The following is a 17,370-nucleotide window of genomic DNA, read 5'->3' as shown; positions in this document are numbered from 1 at the left end:
CAGTATACTAAATTGAAGGAAGTACAAGTAAATCGCTGTTTCACCTGGAAGGAGTGTTTCGGGCCTTGGGTGGTGAGGAGAGAGGAGGTAAATATACAGGCATTACACCTGCTGCGATTACATGGAAAGGTGCTGTGGGAAGGGGATGAGGTGTCAGGAGTGATGGAGGGGTGGACCAGGGTGTTGTGGAGGGAACAATCCCTTCGGAATACTGACAGGGGCGGGGACGGGAAGATGTGTTTGGTGGCGGCATCACGCTGGAGGTGGCGGAAATGGCGGAGGATGATCCTTTGAATGTGGAGGCTGGTGGGGTGGAAAGTGAGGACAAGGGGAACCCTGTCACGATTCTGGGAGGGAGGGGAAAGATCAGGTCAGAAGTATGGGAAATGGGTTGGACACGGTTGCGGGCCCTGTCAACCACGGGGTGGGGGGGGATCCTCAGTTGAGGAAAAAGGAAGACATGTCAGAAGCACTGTTGTGGAAGGTTGCATCATCAGAACAGATGCGTCGGAGAAACTGGGAGAATGGGATGGAGTCCTTACAGGAAATAGGGTGTGAGGAAGTGTAGTCGAGGTAGCCGTGGGAGTCGGTGGACTTATAATGAATATCAGTAGACAGCCAATTCCCAGAGATGGAGACCGAGAAGTCGAGGAAGGAAAGGGAAGTGTCAGAAATAGACCATGTAAAGGCAAGAGAAGGGTGGAAATTGGAAGCAAAGTTGGTGAAGTTTTCGAGTTGGGACAAGAGCAGGAAGCAGCACCGATACAGTCATCAATGTTCCTTCAAATATAAGGTGTTGCTATGGGTATCTGCATGGGTCCTAGTTATGCCTGTATATTAATGGAATATGTCGAACCTTCCTTGTTCCAGTCCTACTCAGGCCCCCTCCCTCACCTCTTTTTCCGGTACATTGATGACTTGTTTAAATGCAGATTGAGTGACCGCTTCGAATTGAAAATTTAAAACTGCGGCTCTAAGGCCTGCTAATGAGCTCATCAAGTAGCTCAACAACTAATTACAGGGAACACCTCCACTCAGTCTGAAAGCATGACCCCGAGCTTCTGGTTGCTTGCCATTTCAATAACACCCCCTACTCTCATGTCAACATTTCTGTCCTTGGCCTGCTCCAGTGTTCTAGTGAACATCAATGCAAGCTCGAGGAGCAGCACCTGATCTTTCGATTAGGCACTCTACAGCCTTGCGCACTGAACATTGAGTTCAATAACTTCAGAGCATGACTGGCCTTTTTTATATTTTTATTTTATTTTAATTTATTTTATAACTATGTGCCTGTTTTTCATGTAGACAGAGCTGCTCATTATTCTGCCATTAACATTCTCTGGACTAAAGCTTTGTCTTTCACTGCAAGCATTAACACGCTCTTTGCCTTTGTCCCATGACAGCTTCATGTAAAGTTCCGGCCACACTTCTGCATTGTTCAGCCTAAGATATGCATTAATCTATGGAGTGGGCCTTGAATCCATAATCTTCTGACTCAGAAGTGAGTGCTACCACAGAGCTAAGGTTGAAACTTTACTCGTTGACATATTTTTGAATATGCAATTCTGTAAGTACACAAGAAAGTTCGTTAGCTAAAGGAGACAGGCAACGGCAAACAAAGAAAACAAAGCAAACTAAGAGAAGCCGAGATAGGTAAAAGATGGAGAAAGAAATGTTAATAATCTGCAAGTATAGGTAAAATGAGAAAAGCAAGCCAGATTTGCTATGAGAAACCAATGTATATGTGAGAAATGCAGAGAAGGCAATCTGTTTCAGGGAGACAGATGGACCGAGACAAGGAAAACAGCAAGGTGGAATTAAAATCATACCCACAGAGGGAAGTAAAATATAGCATGGTATAGTTACTAGGTAACAAACAATATAATTGGGGAGGAGGCACCTGTGCAAATATTTGAAAGTGATTCCATACAATAGCTCCAAACAGCTCACCACAAATCACTATTGTAAACAAAACACAACAAATGATTCTAGTAGAATAGAGTTTGAGGACTGGATTTTCAATTGACAGTGGGGGAGGGCATGGGTGTGGGCACACTTTGAAAATCACTTTCCTGGAGATCATCACTGGAACCAGATACCTCCAGAAGGTGACACAATTTTCAAAGGGAGGGCGGAAGATGGGGAGCGGGAGCCCGCTCGCCTCCTATTGATTAGTTGTTGAGCTACTTGATGAGCTCATTAGCAGGACTTAGAGGAGCAGTTTTAAATTTTCAATGAGAAGGCAGAGGGAACACGTAGTTGCTGGGACATGCTAGAGAGCGGCTGTTGTGAACACAGCGGGGAGCAATGAGGGCTAATGGACGCACTGGTCAACAAAGTTAAAAAGCTGAGATTAATGCTCAGCTGGTCAATCAGTGGCACACAGTTGGCTTCACTGGAGCTGAGAGGCTTGCATTTGTGAGCAGTGAGTGGTAGGACTCATGAGAGGGATGTGAGGCTGCTGGCATCATTTGGTTAGCAGAGGTTGGCAGAGGAAGCCCTGGTGAACGAATGAGCACCAGCAGAGAGAGTGGAAATGGGAGCAGGCTACTCTGACACTGGACAGAGTAGCAAGGAGGAGCTTCAGCAGATGCATCTTCCTGGTCAAGAGGAGGCCAGAGGAGCACAGCGGGGGCTGCAAGAAGAAGAAGGCGCTACCTAAAACATCGGGTTTGCCACCCACAAGTAAGCTACCTGCAATTGACAGAGCGCAGGTGTCTTAGCAGACTGCGCTTATCCAGGCAGTTGGTCTCGGTCATTTGCGCTCTGGGTGCACCGTGACCTGAGGCCTTGCAGACCCCATGGCAGTCCCCTACCTGCAGCCATCAAAGAAACTGTCGTCATGAATTGTTATGCATCTGGGTCGTTCCAGGGATCAGCTGTGGACCTGGATGGCATCTCGCAGTTGGCAGCTCATCACGCCATCAGGCAGATCACGGTTGCCCTATTCTGGAGGGCGGGGAACTACATCCACTTTGCCACAGATAGGTCAGCGCACAGAGGGCAATGGGATTTGATGCCATCAATGGATTCCCTCAGGTCCAGGAGGTCTTTGATTGCACCCACATGGCCATCAGATATTGACAGACCAGCCAGTCAGATTCCTCAACAGAAAAAGCTTCCACTCATTGACTGTCCAGCTGGTCTGTGACCACAGGAAGCACATCTTGCAGGTCTGCACCTGCTTCCTGGGCAGCTGTTATGATTCCTTAATCCTGTGAGAGTCCCAGGTGCTGCACATCTTCAGACCAACATCCAGAATCTGTGGATGGCTGCTAGGGGATAAGGGTTATCCCCTGAAGATGTGGCTCCTGACGTCCGTCTGGTACCCAGTGTCATGGTCCTGTAGTTTTTTTTCAGAATATGTGGTTTGCCTTTAAGGTTTGCAGAAGATCAGTATAGCTTTAAGAGCCAGCAAGCCCTAGGAGTTATAGGAAGGTGCATTTTTGTTGCCTTAGAAACAGCCATTTACAGACTGCAATTCAAAGGGTGCATTCTCTTTACCATAGATATAGCCACTGGGAGTGAGCCTAATGCGATACATTTGTTTCAATTCAGTTTTGAACTGGCTTTTAGTGAGACAGTTTGTTCTAACAGACACAGACACAGAGGACACAGCTGTGATCAGCACACCTGAAAAAGAGCTCTCAATCATTTAAACTGAAGGAAGAGGATTTTAGTCTGTTTTATCATTATCTCTCAAAATTCTAAAAAAAAAGTCAAGCCAAAACAGAGATCGCTGGTAATTTAAATTGAAGAAAGGGAAGTTAGACTGTGACAATCTTTTATCCCTCAAAAACTCTAAAGTCACATTGATTCTGTTGAAAGTGTTTGCAAGTCGTTAATTGTTGAAATTTGCTGGAGAAGGAAAGCAACATCCTGTGAGGACTTCAAGCAACATCCTGTGAGGACTTCGAGCATCATCCTGTGAGGACTTAGAGCAACATTGGACTGTAAATTTGCAAGGACTCTAATTTTTCTATTTGAAATGTTATTTATATCTTCATAGTGTTGAAGAATTTAGTTCTTCTAATTAAAGAGTTAATTTATTGGTTTAACGACACCTGGCTTGGTTAGCCTCATTCGGGAGTTAATAGATGGTACAATTTGGCTGGGTCTTTCTTTAATTTGGAAAGTTTTTAAATGATATTTTAGCTGATCTGTGGAATGATGGGATTGAATTAACAGTGTGTTGGTCCCACCACAATCAGATTCGTGTATTTTGATTGGGGGCTTTGACTGGAGCACTCGGTTGTAACATATTTATTAGGGGCTCGACCGGGATCAATGCACTGTTAATTCAATCCCATTGTTCCACAGATCGGCTAACATATCATTTAAAAACTTTCCAAATTCAAGAAATACTAAATAAAACACCAGACACAGATGCAGAGAGGCGCTACAACCAGAGACATCTACTAAAACGAACCTGCACTGAACAGATGATTGGCACCTTGATCGGTCGGGTGGTGCACTTGTATGAATCAGCCAGAGTGTCTTGTATTGTAGATACTTGCCGTGCGCAGCACAACATGACTATACAAACAGACCTGGAGCTGGATGAAAAGGAGGACCTGGTATGCCACTCTTACTCAGAGGAGGATGGTGAGGAGGAAGAAGAAGAGGAAGAGTAGGATGAAGGGGTTGCTGCAGAGGAACGCCGTGCCCAGCCATTGGAGGAATACCGTTGAGTTGGACCCAGGCCTCACAGTGATCAGCAGGCTGGCCTGGCCGCTAGGGAGGGAGACGCTGATCCAGCAACATTTCACTTGAGGGCCTCTCAGCCTTTCTATCAGATGTCTGTGGAACTCAACTTCTATCAGAGAGAGAAATTATCCAGCAAGAACACACATCTGAACAATACCATTGCCACCGCCAACATTCTCCAACATCACAGACCATGGAATCGCACCGGACCCAGGCACCCCTCCATCGCCCCCACGCCCCTGCCTTAACCTGCATTTCACTTTTGACACCAAGCAGTAATAACACACGTTTGATCAAGATCACAAGCAATTACTATTATTAACGGAAAAATAAATGACCAAACAAATTGAGAGAACTTCACCCAGGTGACCCAACAGGTGTAACTAATGCCGAGGTGCCTTGCATTCCCGTCCACTTCTGTGTGGCGTTCTCCCTGTGGCTGAGGATGAGGTGCAGGCAGCCTGCTCCATTGTCTCTGCCGCCAGCTGAGATGCCCGTGACTTCCACCCTCGTCATACAGGTGCCCGTGGGGGCTCCTCCACAGGCTGCTGTGCCTTAGTCAGTGCAGGGGCATTCTCTATCACAGGGCCTTACAGCATGAATTTTTCCTCAGTTGGAGGGGCCAAGGAGGCGACAGGTGATGCTGGTGCCTCCTGAGGGGTGGCCCCTTCATCAGCCTCTTCCAAAGTCTCAGCCCTCTCATGGTGACCTTGCACTCTGGATGAGACTACTGGCTGGGACTAAAGGCCTGCTCAGGTCTGCAAAAAAAACCCCGACCCGAGCCCAACCCGACCCGAGTCCTTCCAGTTTTCCCACGCCCGACCCGACCATCAGTTAACTTACCTTCCGTTTTTCACTTTGTTGCTGATCTGCACAAGCTTAAAATAACTAAAAAAAACACCTTTCTAATCAAAAAATTACATTAACAGTGGAGCCTCTTACCTGTGATCGAGCATGTCCGACCCGACCCAAGCCTGAATGCAGGACTCGGAAATGCAACCCGGCCCGACACATGGGTCCCATCGGGTTCGGGTCGGGTAGCAGGCCTTTAGCTGGGACGCAGCTGGCATCCACTTCAAACATCTCTGCACCATCAGTGTTACTGAGCGGGCAATGTTACAGTGAGTCTCACTTTTCCTGTGCATATCACGAATTGCACCTGTATCCACTCAGAGTGGTGCTGCATATGGCTCTCCATAAGGTTGACCACTCAGTGGAGGAGCTCATGCACTCAAATGCCTGAATCATAACAGTGCACATGCGCCGCCTCCATTCCTCCATTGTCTGCCCATGGCTCTGCAATGTCTCAGGGATCTCTGACATTCTGGAACTCATCTGTTGCTGATGCTCCAGAAAAACTCTCCTTGTGTGTGACACCCGAAGCCCAGCATCTTCACCCAGTGAAGCATGGCTGTGCCTGTCCTCTATCCTCCGAGGGGGACTGTCCACAGCTGACTCTGCCTCACTCTCCTCCGGCTGCTCACTTGTAATGTACGGCTCACCCAGTGCTCCCTGCTCTAATCTTGATTGAGGCCTAACCACGGTGTGTGTCAGTACTGGTGGAAGGTGCGAAGGAATGATGTGACAGTGCAGGCTCTGGAACATCTCTCTCTACCGAGGAGGCCGATGATGAATCTACTCCACCTCCACTGCAGGCCCTGTGAGAAACACAAGAAGGTGGTGATGAGAACTCGGGTTACTCAGCAGGTGGATCAGCACAACCAACCCCATGGATGACATCAGTTGAACAGCCACAGCGCACAGTGGACAGGTATTTCCTCCATGCCCTTAACCTGAAGACAGGACAATCAAATGACCCTGCTCTTCATGGCTTCCCGGCTCGCCATCGCCCATGGCCTGCCACGATGGCACCCTCACAATGTCCAATCTCCTCCATCGGTGTCAGATTGTGCAGCTCCGCCACACTACTACCCATACGAGACTTCTCACGACCATTGTGGGCTCTCTTTTCCTGCAGGATGAGGAGAGAATGATGTTTGAGTGGCCTGGCCACCCTCACCTATTCCAGCATGATACTGACAAGAGCTGCTGTGCTCCTCAGTGATGCCCCCTTATCAATTGCGGCCCATATGTGAGGGAGGCTGACTTCTCAGTGATGCAACTGCCAATGTCAGGGAGAATTATGGGCATTGAGTTGGCTCAGCTCATGTGCATGCTGCTGCATACAGAGTTATAGAGGCCTGTCATCTGGACATTGCTTGCCACTCACCTTATCAGACAATTGAATCTTTTCTGACACTGGAACCATGTCCTTCTGGTCACTCCTCTACTGCTGACCTCTGTCGCCACCTCCATTCAGGCCCTTTCGGGCGGATTTCCTCTGCCGGACGCCGGGAACAATATCTCTCGCCTCTCAGCAACTGCCTCGGTTAACACCTCAGCAGATGCATCTCAGAACCTTGGTGCCACCAGGGGACGTCTGCCGGTGCCAGTGCAGGCCCTCTGTGAACCCTTCTGCGCCATCTTAGTGAACTGTAAGCCCTGTCGTGGCTGCTGCTCACCTTTTCAAATGACCCTCCGTTTCTAGCTCCCACCTCCAGGCAGCTCCCGTTGCTGGTAATTGGGCGCCAATCTCACCCCCATGCCAATTAGGCCCTTTGCATTTTAAAATCGTGTCACGTCACTGATGCTGATACAACGCAGGGTCAGGACCTGGAAATGTTCTGGGTGTTGGGTTCCCGAGCCCAGATTGAAAATACAGGTTTGACTTACAAAATTAACTGCTTTATCAAATATGTGTTTTTCTGTGTGAAACTTTGAGTTCATCAAGGTGAGGCACAATACTGTTGGACAATGGAACACTTTTGAACTCAAGTGCATCTAGGTCACTTTGGAGTACAACTCGCTCTACCCTTTCTGAAAAGATCATGCTGGTTGAGTAAAGATAAGTATTCTGAGCTTGCAATTGAGGCATATTGTTACAACTGTATGGATGGAGCTTTACTCTGCATCTAATCATACTGTACATTAGCTGGCATTGCTTGATGCTAATAGTGCCTACCTTTGATGAGCACAAAATGTATTGAAATAAGTCATGTATCCATTTGATTAATGGAATCTATGCCCTGTGGAGTGGGTTGAGTGCTCCTATTCCTCTTGGCTCTACAAAAAGGTGGTTTAAAAAATTGCTTTTTTACAACAATCTTTCTATGTCTTCCTAAAATCTCTTACTGTTTGTCAAACTTCCACTTTTGCATTTTCAGCAAACTTTAATATTTTGCTCTTTATGTGGAAGTCCAATTCAGTTATAAATAAAGAACATGGATGGACCTAGAACTGACCCCTGGGGTACACTACTTCCAATCCTTCTCCAATCCGAGCAAAAACAATTATCCTAATCCTTTAGTTCCCTCTTGTATCATACACGTGAATTCCTGTGAGACATCCATGGAAAATCTATATAGACCATATTTGCCGCATTCCCTTTGTCTACTGAATCTGTCATTTCTTCAAACATTCTATTAAATTTGTCAAATGTGACTTGCCGTTCACAAATCCATGCTGGCGAGGTTTAACAAAGCCCTGCATCACTAATTTGGTTTCAAGTTCCGATACTAAGTGGGTAGTTTTAACCCTTACGAATGGGTGGGTTTGGGTGGGTGGGAAGTACAATTTTTAAAACATCAAACCTGGCTCCAACCAGTCTTCAACTTGCTGATTTCCAGCTAAAAAAGAGGTGGGTTGGGGGAGGAGAGGAGCAGCAACCTATCCCATCTCAAGAGGCAGGTCAGTCACTGAAATCTATTAAGGAGGCTGCTTGCCTCCATTTTTACAAGTTTTTTATTTTTAACAATGTTAGCCAGGAAACCTGGCAGATAAAACAAGGTAAGACGGGCCGAGTCCATAAAGTAACTGCATTTCCACAATGCTTGATGGCCAAGAGCAGCAGCAACATTTCCTCCAGGCAGACAAGCTTGCCTCTGTACCCCACCTTCAATCTCTGGCCTCCATCCCAGTTGGTCTTCGCACCTCCACCTTGATCACAACACCGCCCCCCCCCCACCTCTGCAATCTCTGCCCCCCCACCCCCCAAATGATTTCCGACCCTCTACCCACACCCCAGCCCCCATCTCCCCCACCTCTGAAATCTCCGACCTCCCACCCCATCACGATCTCCAACCCCCAATCCATTGCAATCACTGACCTTCACCTCCTCAACAATGTTGCCTGTAAGTTGCGCACACGCACAACCATGCAATAACCCAAAAGATACTGTGCAGGCTGCTCACAAGTTTTCCCCTTTAAGATACTGCACGTGCAGTATTCAAGGTACAGTCTTACTACAGCACAATAAAATTTGATCATTATCTCCTCTGACCTATATTTTACCATTTTAGCTAGGTCTCCAACATCCTTCATTGATTCGTGCATGTTTAGCATCAAGCCTACTATATTCCCTGGGTCACTTTCAATTTCATTTTTAGCCACTTCAATGCACGTATGGGGTAAGCATGTCATCTATTTCTTCTTCATATGTGTAACACATTTGTCAGCACTAAATCTCATCTGTTGTTCTACCAACTTGCTTATCTTGTCTAGACCATTGTCTAATTTCTGAGCTACCTCTTCCAAATCCACTATCTTCCTAACTTGGTCACATCTGCAATGCTGATGATTTTGCATTGAGTTTCTGAACTGAGGCCATTTATGTGAATTAAAAACAGCAGTGGTCCCAACACTGAACGGTGAAGCACCCTACTCACTACTTCTCCCAAATTAATTTAGATATGTCCAACACTTCAACCAGTTTCTTATCCATTTCCTGGGATCTATTTACAGAGATTCCTCTCACTCCTAAAGCTTGCAGTTTAATTAATAATATTTTAAATGGAACTTTGTCAAAAACCTTTTGGAGGTCGAGGTGCCTGAAGCACAGTGCCTACCAACTCCACTTTAGATATCACATTATGTGATACTAAATACTGCTCAGCAGTTATAAAGCAGAATAATAAAAGAATTAAAAATCCCATGTGCATTTACTCATTAATGAATGCAAAAACATAAAAATATTAGGAATGTTACCGAGAGGGTGTTTGTTTAGCCTCTCCAACTATGCTTAGGTAATTGAGCTTTTTACCAAGGCTTGATTATAGACCAACAGATGAGTTAAAGCTCAACAGCAACTCTATCCCTCACCAAGATAGTCTGGCTTCTTTATTAAACAGCATTCCAAACAATCCCCATCACCCATGGGCTAAATTTAACGGTGCTGAACATTGTGCAATCATCAGCGAACATCCCCACTTCTGGCCTTATGACAGAACGAAGGTCATTGATGAAACAACTGAAGATGGTTGGGCCTAGGACATTAGAACTCCTGTAGTGATATCCTGAGACTGAGATGATTGACCTCCAACAACCACAACCATCTTCCTTTGTGCTAGGTACGACTCCAACCAGTGGAGAGGTTTTCCCTTAATACCCATTGAATCCAGTTTTGCTAGGGCTCCTTGATGCCATGCTCGGTCAAATGCTGCCTTGATGTCAAGGGCAGTCACTCTCACCTCACCTCTGCAGTTCAGCTCTTTTGTCCATGTTTGGACCAAGGCTATAATGAGGTCAGGAGCTGAGTGGCCCTGGCGGAACTGAAACTGAATGTCAGTGAGTAGGTTATTGCTGAGCAAGTGCCACTTGATAACATTGTCGATGATCCCTTCCATCACTTTGCTGATGGTCGTGAGTATAATAATAGGGTGGTAATTGTCCAGGTTGGCTTTGTCTTGCTTTTTGTGCACAGGACATACCTGGGTAATTTTCCACATTGCCAGGTAGATGTCAGTGTTGTAGCTGTACTGGAACAGTTTGGCTAGGGGCATGGCTGGTTCTGGAGCACGTCCTCAGTACTATTGCCAGAATGTTGTCAGGGCCCATAGCTTTTGCAGTATCCAGTGCCTTCAGCTGTTTCTTGATATCACGTGGAGTGAATCGGATTGACTGAAGACTGGCATCTGTGATGCTGGGGACCTCAGGAGGACGCCGAGATGGATCATCCACTCAGCACTTCTGGCTGAAGATGGATGCAAATGATTCAGCCTTGTCTTCTGCACTGATGTGCTGGGCTCCCCCATCATTGAGGATGGGGATATTTGTGGAGCCTCCTCCTCCTGTTTAATTGTCCACCACCATTCACGACTGGATATAGCAGGACTGCAGAGCTTAAATCTGATCTATCGGTTGTGGGATCGCTTAGCTCTGTCTATCACATGCTGCTTCTGCTGTTTGGCATGCAAGTAGTCCTGGGCTGTAGCTTCACCAGGTCGACAACTCATTTTGAGGTACGCCTCGTGCTGCTCCTGGCATGCCCTCCTGCACTCTTCATTGAACCAGGGTTGGTCCCCTGGCTTGATGGTAATGGTAGAGTGGGGGATATGCCGGGCCATGAGGTTACAGATTATGGTTGAGTACAATTCTGTTGCTGCTGATCGCCCACAGCACCTCATGGATGCCCAGTTTTGAGTTGCTAGATCTGTTCGAAATCTATCCTATTTAGCACGTTGGCAGTGCCACACAACATGATCGTGGGTACCCACAGCGTGAAGACGGGAGTTCATCTCCACAAGGACTGTGCGGTGGTCACTCCTACCAATACTGTCATGGACAGATGCAGCTGTGACAGGTAGATTGGTGAGGACGAGGTCAAGTAGGTTTTTCCCTCTTGTCGGTTCCCTCAACACCTGCTGCAGATCCAGTCTAGCAACTATGTCCTTTAAGACTCAGCCAGCAGTGGTACTACTGAGCCACTCTTGGTGATGAACATTGAAGCCTCCACCCAGAGTACATTCTGTTCTCTTGCTACCCTCAGTGCTTCTTCCAATTGGTGTTCAACATGGAGAAGCACTGATTCATCAGCCAAGGGAAGTGGGGGGGGGGGGGGTGCAGGGATGTGGTAGGTGGTAATCAGCAGGAGGTTCCCTTGCCCAAATTTGACTTGATGCCATGAGACTTCATAGGGTCCAGAGTCAATGTTGAAGACTCCCAGGGCAACTCCCTCCCGACTGTATACCACTGTGCCGCCACTTCTGGAGAAACTGCCCCACTATGTGGTAACTTTATCAATTTGGGGACTAAGGGGTTAAAAACTGCCATGTTTAATCTGTTGTTACTGCATTGCTTGAATGAAACTGTGCAGGTTATGGCCTGCTGCAGTTTACATGAGGTGTTATATTTTTTAAAGTAGAATGCTTTTAGAGAATGATGCAGCTACGCTTGGGAATAGTTATACTTTGCATGTGTATCGATATTAGGATTAAGTTGTGGCTGGGATCATGTTGTTATGTGAAATGTATATTTGCATGCTGTACTGGAAAGGTGGTGATGTGTCTGCTATAGGACAAGGGCGGCAAGTGGCGCAGTGGTTAGCACCGCAGCCTCACAGCTCCAGCGACCCGGGTTCAATTCTGGTTACTGCCTGTGTGGAGTTTGCAAGTTCTCCCTGTGTCTGCGTGAGTTTTCACCGGGTGCTCCGGTTTCCTCCCACCACCAAAAGACTTGCAGGTTGATGTGGTAGGAATATGGGATTAGTGTAGGATTAGTATAAATGGGTGGTTGATGGTCGGCACAGACTCGGTGGGCCGAAGGGCCTGTTTCAGTGCTGTATCTCTAACTAACTAACTAACTAAAGGACTAAGGCAGAAATGGTTTTGAGATAAAGCAGGATGTCTGATGACTGCCCCTCTCCATTTCAATTAAGAAGGACTTAAGAGTAACAATAACTGATAGATTTGCAGGCCCCATGGGGATGGAAATGTAAATAAAGATATTTGGAGGTTATCCATATCTGGGGATATGACCTAATATGGAATGAAGAAACCTTCAGAGGAGGATCAAAGAAAGGTGCTGAGATACAACTGGGCATGCACAGATTTGAAGAAGGAACCAGAACACTTAAACTGAGATGACTGCGCCACAGTGGCTCGGGAAGCAAGAACCAAGGACACTGTGCTGTATAACTACTGCCATTTTTACATATTGCATTGTAAATCCTTGCTGTGCTAAATAAACACTCTATCTTGATTTAAGAATACCAGAGTCTGTACCTTGTAGGTCCAAGACTAGTCAACATCCCCCCAAACACAAAAAAAATCCAACATCAACTCTTCCATCATTTCCCCTTCTGGCTACCCATCCACTGGCATTTTGGCTTGCAATCAAAGCATTTACAAACTTGCGAGTTTGCCTCTTTCTATAACCTTGTTCCAGAGTCCAGTAGGAGTTGTCCAACTTTTAGGGTTAACACAATGTGCATGTTAATAGTTGTTATGACCAAGATGGGAGGAATGCACTGTCTTTTCTAGTTCCACTTCTCCACAGATCACAACATATATTTAAATATTTACCCAGTTACCGATACGGTCAATCATATACTCTACTCTTTATTTCAGAATAAAATACACCAACCAGGTTTCTTTAATAAACAACACAATTATCAGTATATTATAAAGCAAGTCTTATCCAGTAATTAAGCAAAGCACTAACACACAGAATGGAATATGGAAGTCCCACATTTAAATACCTAACACACACACACACACGCTGGTTAAAGAAAACAAATAAAAAAATTCTGTCCCTGCAGAGGTCTTTTACAGAAAAAAATACTTTGGCCAAATACTTGATAATTCTTGAAGAAAAAAGGATGAGGTATGTTGTGTCCCAAAAAATGCATACAGTCTGTTATCTGTGTACACGTAGACAGGTCATTCGGATCTTTTCTGGAGCAGTTCTTTTCAGGCAGCATCGAAAATTAATCTGGCAGGCCTTCCAGGAGTGTCGCAGGTGAAATGCGGCATCAGGGGTTTTAGCTCTCAAACACTGGTTTCGCAGGGTTTTTCCAACGAGATAGAGAAAGAGCAGCTGGTTTTTTTTTTTAGCAGGCTACAAATCCAAATGCTTTCAACAACAGTCCACACCCTAATTGAACCAAAACAATATCCCTAAAGCGAAACCTCCTGACCACCATAAATCTTGATATGTCACTTCTCTGTAAATATCTCCCCAAGTTACCAATGTTTCTGTTGTTTATTGAGCTTAAGGCATGTGACATCCAGTAAATGTTTGTTTTCAAACAAGATCTCTCAGTGATCCTTGTAAAAAAAACAAGGGAATGGAATCTTTTCATTTTCCAAAATGAACCAGCATCCATAATTCTAAAATACGAGTCCTCAAAAAAAATATAAAAATAGAAGCACTTTCATAAGATAGTGCTTTCACATAAGACATTTCCTAAGATGTTTTATAAGGAGTCTGGGTCCAAGGCAAGAAGAGAAGCTAGGGGAAGCAACCAAAATTAAGAAGACAGAACTTAGGTGGTTCTGAAGTGGCAGGGCAAAGGAAAGAATTCTAGAGTGTAGGCAAGGTGATGCTGAATGTTTTGCTATTGTTTGTGGAATAATGTGCACAGTTGATCAGAGTTGTAAAAGCAGAAGATGCGGACTGGGATGTATGGTTCCAGGAAATTGTAAAATGTAGGAAGAAGCATGACCTCAGAGAGATTTGAAGATGAAGACGTGCTATGGGACAGGAATCGAATGGAGGCTGGTGAGGATTGGTCTTTTGGGACTTAGCATGCAATAGGATGTAAGCCGCAGACTTCCTAATAAGTTGGATACAGCTTCAAATCAGAAGCACAAACTCATGAAACCTTTTCTCAAAAGTTAACTTAATGATCGAAGTTTTCTAAGCTAAGTCTCCTCAGTTAAGACTCCCCTGAAAACCTACCTCTTTGACCAAACTATTGGTCACCTGTCCTAATGGGCCAGATTTTGCTGTCGTGGGGCATCTAACAGCATGTCCCATTAGTTAGACTTATTCCTGCGTCCTTCAGCTCAAAATATTCTTGCTCACTAAGTTACTGGAAGTGTAGCTGATAAAGACCCAGTGAGGGAGAAAGAGCATCTAGGACATCTGTGAACAGGGAAACCAATGGGGTATCTCGTTAACCAATCATATTGAAGGATTGTAAAATTAACAGTACCAAGGACAGAACAAGAAGTGCAAATTAGAATTGGTGTATTCAATGTCCAATCAGGTACAGAAAGATAAATAAAGAGAGGGAAAGAAAATTTGCATTGTGAAAGAGAAAAAAGACAAAAAGTAAAAGTAAACGCATTTAAATTTGATATTTTTAAAATGAACAACAATTAATACCTGAAGGAATGAGACTCCATAATTAATTTTCAGTGCCAGAGAGGTTGATTGGCAGTAATTAACAATTATCACATTGTTAAAAGGGCTCTTACACAACAGACTAAATTTCTGTAGCAAGTTTAGTTCCTATCTACTGTACAACCTCATGCCATTCAATGCATTTCAATGGTGAGGCAGTCAGCAGAATGACCTTTTTGCAAATCTAATGGTGAAGCAGTGCAACAAGGACAGCAACTTTGAGATAACTTTAACTGCGCATCTGCTCCACTCTTGAAGTTGCTGTATCATTTACACATAAATAACAACGATCCCCATTAGCCTCACCATTATTTTGACATCAAAATCTGGTCCATTAGCTCCTTATGTGACTTGCGTCAAATTTTGCGCCAATGCTCCAAAGAATCACCTTGGGACGTTAAAGACTGGATTTAATTGCACTGGCAGGGTTCCCGGCGCCAGGCCGAGAAGGTGAGGGGATCCAGCATTGGCCTTTTGGAGCACCAACCCCCACCCCTGCCCAGCATGATTCAACAGTGCTCAGGCAATTTACTGGCTGGTGCTGGGATCCCCGTCCCTTTAGAATGGGAATCTTGCCTCCAAGAGCTTTTGGCCAATCAGAGGGCCAGAGGCTCAGTAGCATTGGCAGCGTCACTGGGAACGGTGACCACTGCCAGGACTACAGGATGCCTAGGAGCAAGCCAGCTTCAGCTGCTCCATCAATGACCTTCCTTCAATCATAAGGTCAGAAGTGGGGATGTCCGCTGATGATTGCACAATGTTCAGCACCATTTGTGACTCCTCAGATACGGAAGCAGCCCGCGTCCAAATATAGCAAGACCTGGACAACATCCAGGCTTGGGCTGATAAGTGGCAAGTAACATTCGCGCCACACAAGTGTCAGGCAATGACCGTCGCAAACAAGAGAGAATCTATCCATCTCCCCTTGATGTTCAATGGCATTGTCATCACTGAATCTCCCACTATCACCATCCTGGGGGTCACCATTGACCAGAAACTGAACTGGAGTAGCTACATGAATGCTGTGGCTACAAGAGCAGGTCAGAGACTGGGAATTCTGTGGCGAGTAACTCACCTCCTGTCTCCCCAGTGACTGTCCACCATCTACAAGGTACAAGTCAGGAGTGTGATGGATGCCTGGATGGGTACATCTCCAATAACACTCAAGAAGCTCGACACCATCCAGGTCAAAGCAGCCGCTTGATTGGCACCCCATCTACAAACATTCACTCCCCCCACCACCGACTCACAGTGGCGGCAGTGTGTACCATCTACAAGATGCACTGCAGCAATGCACCAAGGCTCCTTAGACAGCACCTTCCAAACCCACGACCTCTACCAGCTAGGACAAAGATGCATGGGAATACCTGCAAGTTCCCCTCCAAGACACACACCATCCTGACTTGGAACTATATCGCTGTTCCTTCATTGTCACTGGGTCAAAATCCTGGAACTCCCTTCTTAACAGCACTGTTGGTGTACCTACCTCACATGGACTGCAGCGGTTCAAGAACGCAGCTCACCACCACCTTCCCAAGGGCAATTATGGATGGGCAATAAATGCTGGCCAAGTCAGCGACACCCACATCCCACAAACAAATTTTTAAAAAGCCTAGCGCTGGAGACTCGAAGAGGAGGTTAGTGAGGCGGGGTCTCTGGGGTCAGTCCGGCGATGAGGGCGGGGGTGTTAACGGAGGGGGAGCTTTTGTCACCAGGACCTCCATGGGCCATAGATTTCCCACAGAGGCGGCCCCCACCCCACAAGCCCGGGGGGAGGTCATCTTGTTTCACCGGGCACCCTCCCTGCATGGGGAAGGCCCCTCTCACTTCTGGCTTAACTCCAGGGGCAGGAAGAGGCCCTTATGTGGTTAATAATTGGCAATTTATGGGCCTCAATAGACCTCTGGATGGGAAGGCCATCTTCTGCCTTTCCCACCTCCAACTTAATTGTGGTACGACAGGAAGGCGATAGGCCCTCGACCTCCCCCACCTTCCATCACAATTCTATGGGCCCCCCTTGCCTCCTAGTCAGTCTCCAGGGTTCCATTAAACCCAACCCAATATATGCAAGCGGTTGTCATTTTGAACACAGAGAGAAAGTACTGTTTAGCCGGCACCAGAAAAAGTACAGAGAATAATATGTTCAAGGGTTGACCAACATTCAGGAAGAGAACCAGCAAAGATGATCACCAATTATGACTCACCACAGATGTACCCTCGAGGGAAACCAACAATGCAGAAGGAGACAAAACTGCCAAAAACTTCAGCCAGCTTGTTTGAAAGGGAAGTGGTCATATGGTTTTACACAAGGGAAAGGCCTAACAGCGCCACCATGTGATAGAGTATAAGCTTAATTTCTTCAAGTCTATAGTGTACTTTTGAGCATTGACTGCTAGATTACCATTTTGCATAGCTATTAAGTTAAATCGTGTTGGTGATGACATTTTGTAATACTTTAGATTAAGTGACACTTACCAGCGT

At 46.0% G+C, this 17,370-nt stretch overlaps 1 protein-coding gene across 1 annotated transcript in view; it reads right to left on the bottom strand.

Moving 5' to 3' along the window:
• scara5 (scavenger receptor class A, member 5 (putative)) overlaps positions 1–17,162 on the bottom strand; it is a 314,240-nt gene extending 297,078 nt beyond the window's left edge. Inside the window, exon 1 of the mRNA XM_068025691.1 lies at positions 17,094–17,162. The gene's annotated coding sequence lies outside the window, so the exon portion shown is untranslated. The remainder of the gene's footprint in view (positions 1–17,093) is intronic.
• Positions 17,163–17,370: the final 208 nt, after the last annotated feature.

The sequence above is a fragment of the Heterodontus francisci genome, chromosome 3 (genome assembly GCF_036365525.1).
Source record: "Heterodontus francisci isolate sHetFra1 chromosome 3, sHetFra1.hap1, whole genome shotgun sequence".
Lineage (NCBI taxonomy): Eukaryota > Metazoa > Chordata > Chondrichthyes > Heterodontiformes > Heterodontidae > Heterodontus > Heterodontus francisci.
Note: the sequence above shows the minus strand (reverse complement) of the source record. Positions and strands in the feature narration are given on the sequence as shown.